Genomic DNA, 15,024 nt, shown 5'->3' on the forward strand with positions numbered 1-15,024 from the left:
AAAACCACATGCAGTGTGTGACCGTGACTGTTCACTGAGACCATGAACGCCACTTCGCTGAAGCCTTCGCCTTCTTCTTCTTCTTCTAAATTGGAAGCAGAAGGAGCACGAGCTGCTTTGATCTACTGAAAGGAAAAAGCAGAATATCTGAGTTGAAACCAGTCAGCTGAAACCAGTAAGACAGGAACAAATTCAATGCAGTGTCTCAGGTGGCTTAGCCTGTTACAACTGTTGATACAAGCTAAATACAGTTAACACACAGTGTCAGGGAGCTCCAGTGTGGGAACTAGTGGCTTTAGGTTTGTAGTCATTTAACTTTCATCCCTTCATTCATTTAATTCAGGAGGAAGAAATGTCAGGTGGGTGCAGGCTGGTTACATGCATTTGGTCCCATGCTGTCTTTAACTTGGTTCACTTTATGGCTGGGCTGTATGTGGGCTTATATCATGTTACTTGGGCAGGAGTTCCTGTCCCCTGTTAGACTTAGAAAGTTTCTCCATAAGTAGAGCTTCTAACTCTTCTAGCACATCTGTGGCTGACAGTTTTTTGGTGGCTCTTTTTACCCCACACTGGTTGTGAGTGTGTAAATAGCCCCACTAGTTATTTTGGGTTGCAGTTAACTTGGGAGGAAGAGGTAGGTCTGCCATGACTAGATGAATAACAATTATCTGGGATACATAAATTTCATAATGCATGCATGTATCTCTATAAACCTGCCTGAGGGCTGCCATTTTTTACATTCAGTTATTTCTTTGTTGAATCTAAATAATGAATGTGTTACAGTTAAACTGACACTGATCAGTGTAAATGGCTCATTGGGACACAGAAACCTTTAAATTAAACCCTATCACCTGATATCGAGTGTCAAACAATATCAAAGCTGTAAAAGCTGTTTACAGTCAGAATTTATAAAACTATGATTGTAAATAAATTCAAACAAGTGAGCTTTTCTCTTTGTGCTGAATATCAACACTGTGATTTCTTAGACTGTAAGCTTTACTTTAGCACAACCAGTTGTAGAAGCTGCCACTCCAAATGTCTTTTGATAACAAGAAAAAAATACCTTTTCAGTCCACGGCCTGAAGTTCTTCTCCGACATCTTCTGCCATCGGCTTTGTCTGCTGGTTTGAAGACAATAAACCACAAAAAGATGATTTAGTCACTTTGTCTGCGTCATGCAGCTCGAATGTGTCGTGTAACGATGTTGAATAGCTGTCGTTATCCCTCTGCTGTGTCAGTAGGATTGTACTGTACAGCATCTCATTGATATGTGAGGAATGCTAATGTAACACGATAACAGACTTACATCATTAAAACATAAAGGGCAGGAGATATTTAGATATTTTTATATTTATATTACATTTTATAGCTGACGGATATTACTAAATAGATAGAATTTACTAAATAGCTGGATGAACATGAAAAATATGACTATAATAACAAATGACCATGAGAGCCAGTAGAATTAATTCAACTGGACACTCAAAAGACGTCCTTAAATGCTCTTTAAGTGGCGGAACAGATGAACAAACAGTTAATCGCTTACTTGAGATGAAATCTGCTCAGCTACTTTGAAAACAGCTTCTAACTGGTTCATCCTTTAACAGGATGACTGCTCAGGGGTAAGGCCATCATGCAGTCCAGCAACCTTTATGGTTCTGCTTTGATTCACCAGGAACTATTAGGGAAACCTTCCAGCGCCTCCTGTGAAAGACACAGGCATAAACACACAAACATTTATTAACATGTTCCACAGTGTTCCAGTTTGATTTTCTCATCCTGTGGACAACAACGTACATGGATGCAGGTTTATTGTTAACTTTTGTAAGGTTTATTTAGTGAACATATCCAGCTGCAGCTCCACTGTGATCCTGAACTGGATAAGCACTTAAGAAAATGTGTCAATAAATGGACATACATCAACTTACTATATTTATCCAAACAGACGGGACCAATAATGCTTCACTGAGTTAGAGACTTTAATGTCTCTTCTATGTAAGAATGTCTCGTGCTGATATACCTGCAAACTTGACAACAAAGGTTTTTCAGACTGCATGTAGCTCTATGTCAGCTCACACATTTACATTTATGTCACACTTATTTCTGCTTTCCCATTTTATAATTATTACTTACATTTTGATTAGATACCTTGAGTTTGTAAATGATCAGATTACATAATTGGAATAAAATGTATCCAATTCAAGGTTGCGGGAGGATGAAGCCTATCCCAGCTGATACAGGACAAAGACAGGCTGCCAGTTTATCGCAGGGCTAACACAATATGTGTAACAGAAAATCCACTTAAATGTTTGATATTTCTTATAATAATCATAATTATGACTATTATTTAAAGGTTTCTTTATAAATACATTTTGATTTTTTATAACCTCTAAAATATAAACCTGAGCTGTTTCAGATTCTGACCTCTGACCTCACTGCAGCTCCCTCTTGGAAGTATGTCTGCTTCTTGTCCCCAGTGTTGACCACCTGCCCTTGATATCACGTACTGTACCTGAGGAACAAAAAAGGACAAACACTTGCCTTCATTTAAGAAGTACATTCATACAGAGGTAATCTATGGAAACACACTAGTTCAACCTTTGGGAGAAATCAGTTCCTGTGAAACATTTCTGTAAATTAACATCATATGGAGAATGAATGAAATGAGTTCTTCCGGTGACTCAGCAGTCAAACACTGACAAATGAAATCTAGTTAAACTATTAAGCATATTTGCTCTTCTGAAATCTGTGTTAAACAACAACAAACATAAATTAGTAACAAAAATACAGCTGAGTAGATATTACAAACCACCAGCAGCCATAATGCTAAATTTTAATCTTCAAATGTTTCTGAGCCGTCTTCAACCTGCTTTTAACACATTAAAGTCCCACAGTCAATGCAGCCTGACTCAATCCTAGATGTTCAGCACACAGAGGTACCGTTTGAAGTTTAGTGTTAACCTGAGTCACTGATCATTTGCAGTATTACAGAGTCTGGCAGTCTTTGCATGATGTCCACGTCACTATAAGTTTCTAGCTGACTCTCAGGTGTGCCAGCAGGAAAGAGTAATAATAATCTGCATCCTGAGGTTTGTCATGCAGGATTAAATTTACAGTGGCTTTGTTCACACAGCTAGGATTGTATTTTACACTGACCCTGGGTCAGTATAAGTATCATACAGTTTAAACGAAGCACTGAAACTTGCACATATTTATTACAGATGCACTGAAGCTAATCGAGATATTTGCTGTCAACCTGTGGCTGCGATTAATCACTTTACTGAAAACTTTATTAACTAGTAACTTCATCAGTCATGACAGAAGCTAATATTTCTGTGCTAACATCGTTTAACCAGTAACAGCTTTCCTCCAATATAAGCTAACGTTTACACCGTAACTTTAAGCTAGCACCATAAAGACGGTAAAACACGTAATAATATCTACAAATGCATCTTAAAGCTCTTATATTAGCACTCGGTGTATTACTAACATAACCACATTAACATTACTGACACTCGCTGACTTTTAATAGTCATTCTATAAATGCTGTCCGTTTAAATGGTCCTGTACCTGTACACACTGCATATCCACCGGATTCCAGCCAGAGTGGATTCTGGAGTCTTCCACGCTCCTGTTAGTGATCCTCCATCTGGATGGATGAGAACAACCTTCTGAACAATCTAGCAGGTCTCCTTGGGGGGCACGTCTCCCCACCCCCCAAGCGAGGGCCGTGGCACTGAAACTGCCGGCTGAGAGAAGGCTTGAAAAAAAAGGACATTTATCATTTCTTCTTCGGCCACCTTTTTTTCTCATCGTTTTTCCAAAGTACACATTAAGCTTCTTCTGCAATAACACACTAATTACACATGGAAACCTACCTACTTCTTTCTTCATCATAAACAATTACACTTTCTGTAAAGTGCTTTCAATAAAACAGAAAAGAAAAGTGTGTTTTGTTTTGTTTTTTTATTCAAGATCTGTTCACATGTACTTAGCAAAGGTGAGTACACAGCATGAGGAAAGCCAAAAGCAAAGAGAGCGTATGAAGGTAATATTGAAGTAGGCTTCGTTTTGAAGTGGTGAAAGGCAAAGGCATGAGTGTAAGGTAATAAGGGGTAATGAGAGAGATGAAGAGCGGGCGGAGGACTTGGCTCGAGCAGGAAAAAGCAAAAAGGAAATGCGAGTGCGTTTCCCCGCCCCCCGCACAGGGCCGTGGCACTGAGTTCGTGGGGGGTTCGAACTGGCGGAGTTCTGTAGCAGAGTCCTCGCCACATGTCATAAGCCAAACGACCGGCCGAGGGAATACTTAAAAAAAAGGACATTTATCTTTTCTTCTTCGGCCACCTTTTTTTCCCATTGTTTTTGCAAACTACACATTAAGCTTCTTCTGCAATAACACACTAATTACACATGCAAACCTACCTACTTCTTTCTTCATTACAAACAATTACACTTTCTGTAAAGTGCTTTCAATAAAACACAAAACAAAAGTAGCTTTTCTTTTCTTTTCTTTTTTTTTATTCAACATCTCTTGATTGTGATTGTCCGGTAATAAAAGCTAATAAGAGAGATGTAGAGCGGGCGGAGGACTTGGCGAGAGCAGGAAAAAGCAAAAAGGAAACGCCAGTGCACGTCTCCCCGCCCACCAAGCAAGGGCCGTGGCACTGAAACTGCCGGCTGAGAGAAGGCTTGAAAAAAAAGGACATTTATCATTTCTTCTTCAGCCAGCTTTTTCCCCCATCGGTTTTCCAAAGTACACATTAAGCTTCTTCTGCAGCATTATCACACACTAATTACACATGGAAACCTACCTACTTCTTTCTTCATTACAAACAATTACACTTTCTGTAAAGTGCTTTCAATAAAACAGAAAAGAAAAGTGTGTTTTGTTTTGTTTTTTTTATTCAAGATCTGTTCACATGTACTTAGCAAAGGTGAGTACACAGCATGAGGAAAGCCAAAAGCAAAGAGAGCGTATGAAGGTAATATTGAAGTAGGCTTCGTTTTGAAGTGGTGAAAGGCAAAGGCATGAGTGTAAGGTAATAAGGGGTAATGAGAGAGATGAAGAGCGGGCGGAGGACTTGGCTCGAGCAGGAAAAAGCAAAAAGGAAATGCGAGCGCGTTTCCCCGCCCCCCGCGCAGGGCCGTGGCAGTGAGTTCGTGGGGGGTTCGAACTGGCGGAGTTCTGTAGCAGAGTCCCCGCCACATGTCATAAGCCAAACGACCGGCCAAGGGAATACTTAAAAAAAAGGTCATTTATCTTTTCTTCTTCAACCATCTTTTTTTCCCATTGTTTTTGCAAACTACACATTAAGCTTCTTCTGCAATAACACACTAATTACACATGCAAACCTACCTACTTCTTTCTTCATTACAAACAATTACACTTTCTGTAAAGTGCTTTCAATAAAACAGAAAAGAAAAGTGTGTTTTGTTTTGTTTTTTTTATTCAAGATCTCACATGTACTTAGCAAAGGTGAGTACACAGCGTGTTGGGTCTGGGCCTCTTTGCTTAGGCTGCTGCCCCCGCGACCCGGCCTCGGATAAAGCAGATGAAGATGCATGGATAGATGGACTGATGTTCCAATTGTAACATTATGTTTACAATGTTACAATTTCACATTATGTTAAATTGCAACATAATGTAAAATTGTAACGTTAAGTTTACAATGTTACGATTTTACATCATGTTACAATTTAATATAATGTAAAATCATAACATTAAGTTTACAATGTTACAATTGTAAATATAATTTACCCAATTAATTCTGTCATAACAGAAGTATGACTTCTCTGTGTTATTAATCCGTATTAATATTGTAGGGATATTAATATCCCTACAATATTAAGCATCAGACTTTATCAAATTTTCTAAAAACTTTTTTTGTTGGATAGTGTAGCGCAGCTGGATAGTGTAGTGGTAATACTACACATCTTTGGAGTCGCACGTTCGATTCCCACCAAGTATCCAGTAAGGGTCCTGGCTAGACCCCTCATGCTAACCAAAAATCCCTGGAATGGTGCGGCTACGTCTGCAGTCTCTCCGCTTGAATTTAGAGCTTGCTTGTTTGTTAAATGTATTATTTACTGTTTTTAGTTTACTCCATGACGGGGCTGGATATCGGGCGTCCTGCACCACCCATCCGGTCTGGAGCATAGCGAAACCATTTCTGCACTGTTTGAACGAAGGTGAACTCAGAAACTGCCCCCACCTGCTGAGTCAGGCCATCTAAGACAACAAAAAACCCCCAAAACAAACAAACAAAAAAACAGTAAAAAAGAGGGGTTCAATTAGAGTTCAAATATGAATAACCTCTCGCCAAAAGTCTTTAACAGCTAGAAAGCTGGCAAACTACTAAGCTGATCAACATGAAAGGCACAAGGTGGAAATCAGCAAACTGCTGCCTCACTTTGTTCACCTGTGCTCTATATTTCATGGTCCGGTTGGCTGCAGGACCAAACATTTGGCCTTACACCTTATTTCTTTATGTTTTGCTTCCAAGGTGCCAGACTTGTAGGTAACTTTTTACACTGACATGACCTCAGCAATAGTTTCCAGTCTTTCAACTTCCTTGGGCTTTGGCTGCTTTTTTACTCATTTTCAGTCCAGTCCTTCTACCTGACCATTTTCAGAGAACTCTAAGGAGCTTGGGGGAAAAAAGCAACCGGACTTCTTTAACTTTTTTGAAGACGTTTCGCTTCTCATCCCAGAAGCTTTTTCAGTTCACTGAAGCCTCATAAGAAAGTGACACAATGACATTTAGATAATAAAACTCGCCAAAAATGAACCTTAAGAGCACTGTCTCTTTAAATACCCTCTTTTGCTTGGTCTGCTCCTTATTTTTTCTCATTTTTTCTTACTTTGGAGGACCAGCAGAGCGAGGGCCGCTAACCTGTGGACATTCATGGAAGGTGACGTTGTGTCTGGAAGGCGGGTCCACATAAGAACTCAGATATAATATTTATATTTTTGTTCTAACCTGTTGAGTCCCTGGCAGCAGCCAATGGCAAGGTTGTGCCAGCCAGCAGGATGCTGCTGAAGGGCGGGGCTGGAGTCTGAAAGTAAGAGCTCGTTTTTTATTTCATCTAAAAATCTACAAATGACCAGCTAAACTTTTGGCCCAGCAGCACACGCAGCCATACAAACTATTTCATTTTGAGCTGCTGCTATGAAATCAGAGCCAAATGGAAAAGCCTGCTGCAGCGTTTTTTACTCTGATTTTCTGTTTGTATTTGGATTCAGCCAGTATCCAGTATTTTGATCATTTATTTCCAACAAACAATTGAATCCTTTCGTTTCTAACACATCACCCAGTTTGCATCAGTATTGATCTCCAGCATGTTTTTCTCCGCGCGAGAGCCATTATGTTTTCAGTGTGTTCCTCTGATTGTTTTGAGTAGTATATATTGAGGATTGCCTGATATTGTGAGCAGGTGGGGAACATGACAGCTGAACTTTAGCAAACCAGGTGAAAAATAATTAAGACAATCACAAAGCAGGAAGTAAAACTAACGTGAGACATGAAAGGAAACAACATTCAAAGTAAAACAGGAAAAAAAACCTATACCATAAAAAATCGAATGAAATCTTTTTCATGCACCTACAAAACAAGAAGTCAAGTTTTCAAAAATGTGTTCATCAGCACACGGATACCGACTCTTACTTTGGACAGAGATGCCACAACTGGTAGCGACTGAATCCTCTGAGACATCTTGACCCAAAGCACAGCAGGACAACTGCTCCTCCTCCTCCACACCAACATCACTGTTCTCTCTGAGGACACAAAGGGAAAATTATTATTACCAGTGCAACTGTCAAAGTGACCAAAGTGACTCACACGCAGGTGTTTACAGTGCATTCATCTGTAGTGAATAGTGAAGCACAGTTCAAAAAGACAACAGGACGAGTTGATGCAGGAACTTGCCTTAGTTAAAGGTACAGCTGCACAAACTAAGTTCAAACCTGATCCTTTTCTATGCAGAGCTCTTCTCTAAGGTCAAAAGTGTTCTCCTCAAGGTTTCCCACCCAATGACTGCTTTCAGTTTGTCACGTTAGGTGCAGTGTGGAAGATTATTCCACGATCAATGGTCTTTGATCAATGATTGTTGATCAATGGTCATGACAATTTGCATATTCATGATCAAGGAACTGTTTTTACCGTGTACGCCTTGTAAAACCAGTAGTAGAAAAGTTGTAGGTTCGTGCTCTTGTGGGGGAGACGTATGTTATCCACCACCTCGATAGCTAGCCGAGAGTTCGAGGGTCACTAGAGCCGCCGAGAACGCATGAACTACTTACGGTAGGACGTTTTGCCAAAGTAAGACGTTTTGTCAGAACACCGAGTCCTCAGGAGGATGCAGCCCATGAATTTGGACACGATCTCAGATGCACTTCTGGTGTTGTCATGGCAACCCACACAAACATTTCAGCGTCAGCTACAATGAGGCGGAGCCCTTACTGGGACACTGAGCTCAGGTAGAGTGAAAGACAACATTTTTCCGCATCCAAAACAGCAGCGCTGTTCCTGTGACCTCTAGTAAAGCCTCTACTTGGGAAAAGGGAGTCTTTCATCAAAGCATCCTGCAGAAGTTGAATAAAAATATGCAAATGTTTAAATGATGCAACTTAATGAAGGCTGACAGCAGTTGTACTATTTTACATTGCAGCGAACAGGGGTGACCATTATTTTCAACGTTTTTACAGCATTTTTCACATTGAAAGTGAAATAATATAAATAATGTCTCAATTAAATTGCGTTAATATTTAAAAATACAAAAACTACAGCTTTGTTCACAAGCCAATAAAAATGTACTTGGGCCAGTGGTAAATGAAAATAACACTTATTCAGCACCTGGTTGTTGCGGCTGCATCAGGACACCAGATGTTCAGCCTCCATCCTGTAGGCAGACTTATCCCCGTCTGAGAGGAGTCCAATAATGGTGGTGTCATCTGCAAGCTTAATTAATTTGACAGACTGGTGGTTGGAGGTGCGGCAGTTGGTGTACAGGGAGAAGGGCATAGAAGAAAGAACACAGCCCTGAGGGGAGCTCGTGCTGATGGTCCGGGAGTCCAAGACATTCTTCCCCAGCCTCACTGGTTGCTTCCTGTCCGTCAGGAAGTCAGTGATCCACCGGCAGATGGGATCAGGCACATTCATCTGGGAAAGCAATCCTTGAAGAAGGTCTGAAAGGATGGTGTTGAAGGTAGAGCTGAAGTCCACAAACAGGATCCTAGCATAGATTCTGCAGGACAAAGTGTAGGGCCATGTTGATGGCATCGTCTACAGACCTGTTGGCTCTGTATGCAAACTGCAGGGGGTCCAGGAGGGGGGCCGTGAGGGTCTTAAGATAGGAGAGAACCAGGCGCTCAAAAGACTTCCTGACCAGATGTCAGAGCCACAGGTCTGTAGTCTTTTCGTCCAGTGATCTTTGGCTTCTTGAAAGCTATATATGATATAAAAATTATATAAAAACTGTTAATCAGCAAAAGAAATGATATCATAGTTCTTATAAAGAAAGCCTCTATCAATCAAACACCAGCAGTGTAGCAATGTTGTTCACTTACACTGTATATAAAACACTGATTTTGGCTACATCCAGTTTTTACTGTATTATAAACATTTTTTACCATGAAGAGTAAAGTGTTTGGCATTTTTGTCATTGTTATTGAGCTCAGAGATCAGGCCCAGCCCAGTATCTACCTGGTTATGAGCAAGGAGCTGGAGGTGATAACTCAACAATAACCAGGCCATGCATGCATGGATGGATGCATGGATGGATCAGTTTGTAGGCTGTGTGTGGTCAGCAGCAGGCTGCTGGGTGTGGACCAAGAGGGAAAGCCCAGCATGTGAAACCCATCAGCAGAAGGCCAGAATAAAGGTGCACAGACAAACGCAGCCCAGACACTCAGGCAGGACGAGTAAAATAAATGGCAGCAAACACAGTATGATGTGGTAAAATGTGCTTTCTTTCACAAACAGATAGCACAAACAAGAATCACAAGAATCTCCTTTGTGGTTCTTGTTTTTCTTTTGAGTATATTAATAAAAAGTTGAAATAAAGTGGCAATAAAATTCATGCACTGAAGACCACACGAAACCCTAATTCACCCTACTACCTGTTGCCTTCACATTCCATTTGCATCCCATTTTTATCCATTCATGTACCAGCTACTGGCTTTTTGCTGTTATGTTCTCATATCGCGTGAGAGTTTATTTGCCAGGTGTCAGAAGTCTAATAATAAAGCTCCGGCACAACGTGGTCGAAGTTACCCGCATATCGGATCGCATCATGTCAGTGAAGATCGACGGTGTTAATGGTAACATTGTAAACAGAATGTTACCATTTAACATAATGTGAAATGGTAACATTGTAAACAGAATGTTACCATTTAACACAATGTAAAATTGTAACATTGTAAACAGAATGTTACCATTTAACATAATGTTAAATGGTAACATTGTAAACAGAATGTTACCATTTAACATAATGTTAAATGGTAACATTGTAAACAGAATGTTACCATTTAACATAATGTTAAATGGTAACATTGTAAACAGAATGTTACCATTTAACATAATGTGAAATGGTAACATTGTAAACAGAATGTTACCATTTAACATAATGTGAAATGGTAACATTGTAAACAGAATGTTGCCATTTAACATTATGTTAAATATAACTAACGGATTTACTTTACCAAATGGACCATCCCGGCCTTGCCGTATTGGTCTATTTGATTCACCTTTGTTTTTATTGTTTATTTTATTTTCACTTGCTACACATAGGACAGACATGACTGGGGGAAAGAAAGGGGAGAAAGAAAGAGGGAAAGAAAAACAGCAGGGAAGAGGAATGGTGATAAAGGGCAAAAAACAAAAACCAACAAAACAAACAGACAAAAAATATATATATCAGTCACTTCAACTCAAAGAAGTCCAGACGCTTTTCTTTCCAAGCTCCTTTGACTGACTGTTAGGACAACTTATTTATTGCAAGCATGCAGTACAAGAATAACTCGATGTTTCTGACTTTGCATTACGAATTGTTTACCCACTGACAAACATTTCAAATGAAATTAAATTAAAAAACAATTTGTGGTAACCTGATTTTAATTCAAAAAGAATCATTAACAACACTTCTTGTAATGGTGTCAAAATCAGCCCAACTTTTATTTTCAAATGCAAAAAGTAAAAGAAAATGAGCCAACATACTGGACACATATAATTGTCAATATAATTGTTTATAAACAATTATACTGTCATCATTGTTACAGATATGGAAACTTTATTAACAATTTGTCCAAGTAAAAAAATGCCCTGCTAATTGTTGGGGTTTTCTCTCCTCTAGCCCTTTCCTTTAAGCTCTTCTTTACATCCCCCCAACCCCACCTTTTCTTTTTTCTTAATAATATAACAATAAAAACAATTGGCTGCATTTTAAATGTGTCAGATCAATGTCTTTATTCAAGAATACAAGAAATGGTAATAGCTGCATGTGTGTTTGTGTGTGTGCATAATATGCATACTTTACTTGTTGGATCCAAATCCCACAAGGAATAAAATAAAACAAGAAGACAAACAAAAACAAAACAAAAATATATTTCTCTCCCTTCCCAGGTCAGGTTCACAAAAGCATTGCAGCTCTTTATTCCTCTTGTACAGCTCCAGAGTCTGTCAGCCAAAAAGAAACTACTGAGGTTCCAACACCCAGTGTTTCTGTAAACACAGATGAAAATGAACAGTCATCCACATCTAAAAGATTTGTAGATTCGAGGGACCGGTATAATACATCTAGTACATCTTTGTTTAAACCTCAGAACACAAAAAGGGAACAAACCATTGTATACAGATTTAAAAGTGCGCAAAGCAACGAACAGTCACCCTCTGAAACAGCTGAGGTTATCACAACCATTGTTTCTGTAAATACACAGGAACAGTCACCCACCTCAAAAAGATTAGTATATTCAAGGGACCAGTGTATCTACTCTGGTCAAAAGAATCCATGCTTCGTACTGATGTCCACAATTCTTTTTTATTCCTCTCACAATCATGGAGCACCGTGAAAACTAGAAACGAGTAAAATAATATCAATAGCACATATGACATCCATCTCAGCCACTTATTTCTTTTCACAAGGTGCACAAGTGCTTAACAAATAACAGCATAATGTTTTTACCGTGTACGCCTTGTAAAACCAGTAGTAGAAAAGTTGTAGATTCGTGCTCTTGTGGGGGAGACGTATGTTATCCACCACCTCGATAGCTAGCCGAGAGTTCGAGGGTCACTAGAGCCGCCGAGAACGCATGAACTACTTACGGTAGGACGTTTTGCCAAAGTAAGACGTTTTGTCAGAACACCGAGTCCTCAGGAGGATGCAGCCCATGAATTTGGACACGATCTCAGATGCACTTCTGGTGTTGTCATGGCAACCCACACAAACATTTCAGCGTCAGCTACAATGAGGTGGAGCCCTTACTGGGACACTGAGCTCAGGTAGAGTGAAAGACAACATTTTTCCGCATCCAAAACAGCAGCGCTGTTCCTGTGACCTCTAGTAAAGCCTCTACTTGGGAAAAGGGAGTCTTTCATCAAAGCATCCTGCAGAAGTTGAATAAAAATATGCAAATGTTCAAATGATGCAACTTAATGAAGGCTGACAGCAGTTGTACTATTTTACATTGCAGCGAACAGGGGTGACCATTCTTGTCCACAGAATCAAAAATGACCCTTCTTCGCTAAAGATCGAACATAAAGCAATTGCATTTTAAATGGAAGCCCATTTTGCATTAAGAAACACTATCAGCAATCAGAAATTGTGTATATCAGAGTTCTCTGTTTTTACTGTCCTGAAAACTGCATTAATTCAGTGGATGCGGTTAGGTTCAAAACAACGTAATATAAGAGGGCAACCAATTCAATCTAAGAGGGATCCAATTTTTATCCATTCATGTACCAGCTACTGGCTTTTTGCTGTTATGTTCTCATATCGCGTGAGAGTTTATTTGCCAGGTGTCAGAAGTCTAATAATAAAGCTCCGGCACAACGTGGTCGAAGTTACCCGCATATCGGATCGCATCATGTCAGTGAAGATCGACGCCGACCCGACCGTCCTACGGATTATCTCCTGCAGGGACGTGCAGAGAGGTTTAAAGGGGCGGGTGCTCAAAGTTAAAAAGGGGCACATTGAACCATGCTGAATAACAACAACACACATTCATCAAGAATCTAATATGGGAAGGGCAGGGCTGTGTTGATCTGAGACTGTAGACATTAAAAAGTCCACAGGAGAGATGGTAGCTGATTAAACAAGTTTCATGAGATAATAACAAAATGCAAAGATTGGTGACAGCGCTTGGAACCATAAGGCAACGAAAAACTGTGACATAAACTCGGCTCTGCCTGTGAATCACTCTTTGCTTCTCTTCTTCCTTCCTTCCCATCATTTCATATATCACTCTCCACTTGCTGTCTATCTGAGAACAAGGCACAACTTGCTATTGCAATAAACTATAATCTAATTATCCACACCTAACAACTCTTGCACTTAATCTATAATAAAATGATGACAGCAAAATGTTATAGCCCTGCCTTTAGTAGCCTCATACAGCTCCTACTGTTTCCTCCTCATGTCCTTACCAGCCATGTCTGCACAATGTTATATCATGAGTAATATTTTTTTAAATCCAGCTAAATAAAACACACACATGCACACACAGTGACATTTTAGACCTTCTTCAGAATACTGTATATACTATGGGCATCCTTACATTATTATTTATTACTAGAGCTACAATAATAAAGCAATGAGGAGGGGGAAGTAATAAATATGAAATAATGTATTTATGATGATTCCATTTGTTTCACTATCCACTCTGTGCAGGGCAAAGCTTATTACATTTTTAAACTGTAGAGATACAATCATTTTACTGCTGTAAAATCCAACTTTTGTCTTATTTAAAATATAAATCTAATATAATCTGCTTCTTAATGTATGTTCTTTAAAATACAGCGTGTGTTTTTTAATATATTATAATTATAATAATTATTATGTGGACATGCATATTAGATCGTTTTTTAGTGAAATATAATCCCTCCAGAAAGGCAGGAAATGCCCAGAAACTTACTTTAAAACTAAATATGTTCCCTAAAACGGTGACAGAGCTACAGACCCATGACAGCCTTACACAGGTAGCCAGCAGCTATGACCAGCACTACTTGTGCAGTTAATAAAAGGACAGGTAATGTTTGTCACGCTGTTGCACACACAGCACGCTCGTTTGTTTCAGTTCGTCAGTTGCAACAAGACAGCTTACCAACGTGTATGTAATAAGCTAATACTCCTGTGTGCTACACACTACAGTGTGCGCTGTACACCTACTTACTGGGTTTGTCGCATCAGTCTGTGTCTCTGAGTTAACTTGTGTTTCTCCTACAGCTCCGGACCGCAACAAATGCGCGTGCTCTTTGTGAGCTCGTTCCCGGCTCGTAACCAGCGCGTTCTGCCGTCGAGGGCGATCATTGGTTAAATGTGATCATGTGACTGATGCAAGCCAGATCCTTTTATTTAGCAAAACTATGATTAATAGTTAAATATTATTGTTGAGGGGCACAGACAGGACTCCGCACGCACACACACATAAAATAAATAAATAAAAAAAATTTAAAAGTTGCCTCAACAAAAGGGCACTTTGGGCACTCATCAGGAAAGGGGCGGGTGCTCAAGCCCCTCTAGCCCCCCCCTCTGCACGTCCCTGGTCTCTATCCATCTAGTATTAAATCTTTCTGGGAAACAAGTATGTATATTATGCACACACACAAACACACATGCAGCTATTACCTATTTCTTGTTTTTATACCTAAGATGAATTATTGTTGAATGAAGACATTTTTCAAACAAATGTAAAATGTGGGCAATTGTGTTTATTGGGTAAAGGAAAAGGCAGAAGGGGGGGAAAGGATAGAAAGAATGAAAGAGAGAGATGAGAGAAAACCCCAACAATCCCCTCTGAGCAAGCAGCAGGCG

The sequence above is a fragment of the Diplotaxodon limnothrissa genome, linkage group LG2, assembly GCF_057381915.1.
Source record: "Diplotaxodon limnothrissa isolate DT_005_m linkage group LG2, D_limnothrissa_male_GT1.1, whole genome shotgun sequence".
NCBI classification, from domain to species: domain Eukaryota; kingdom Metazoa; phylum Chordata; class Actinopteri; order Cichliformes; family Cichlidae; genus Diplotaxodon; species Diplotaxodon limnothrissa.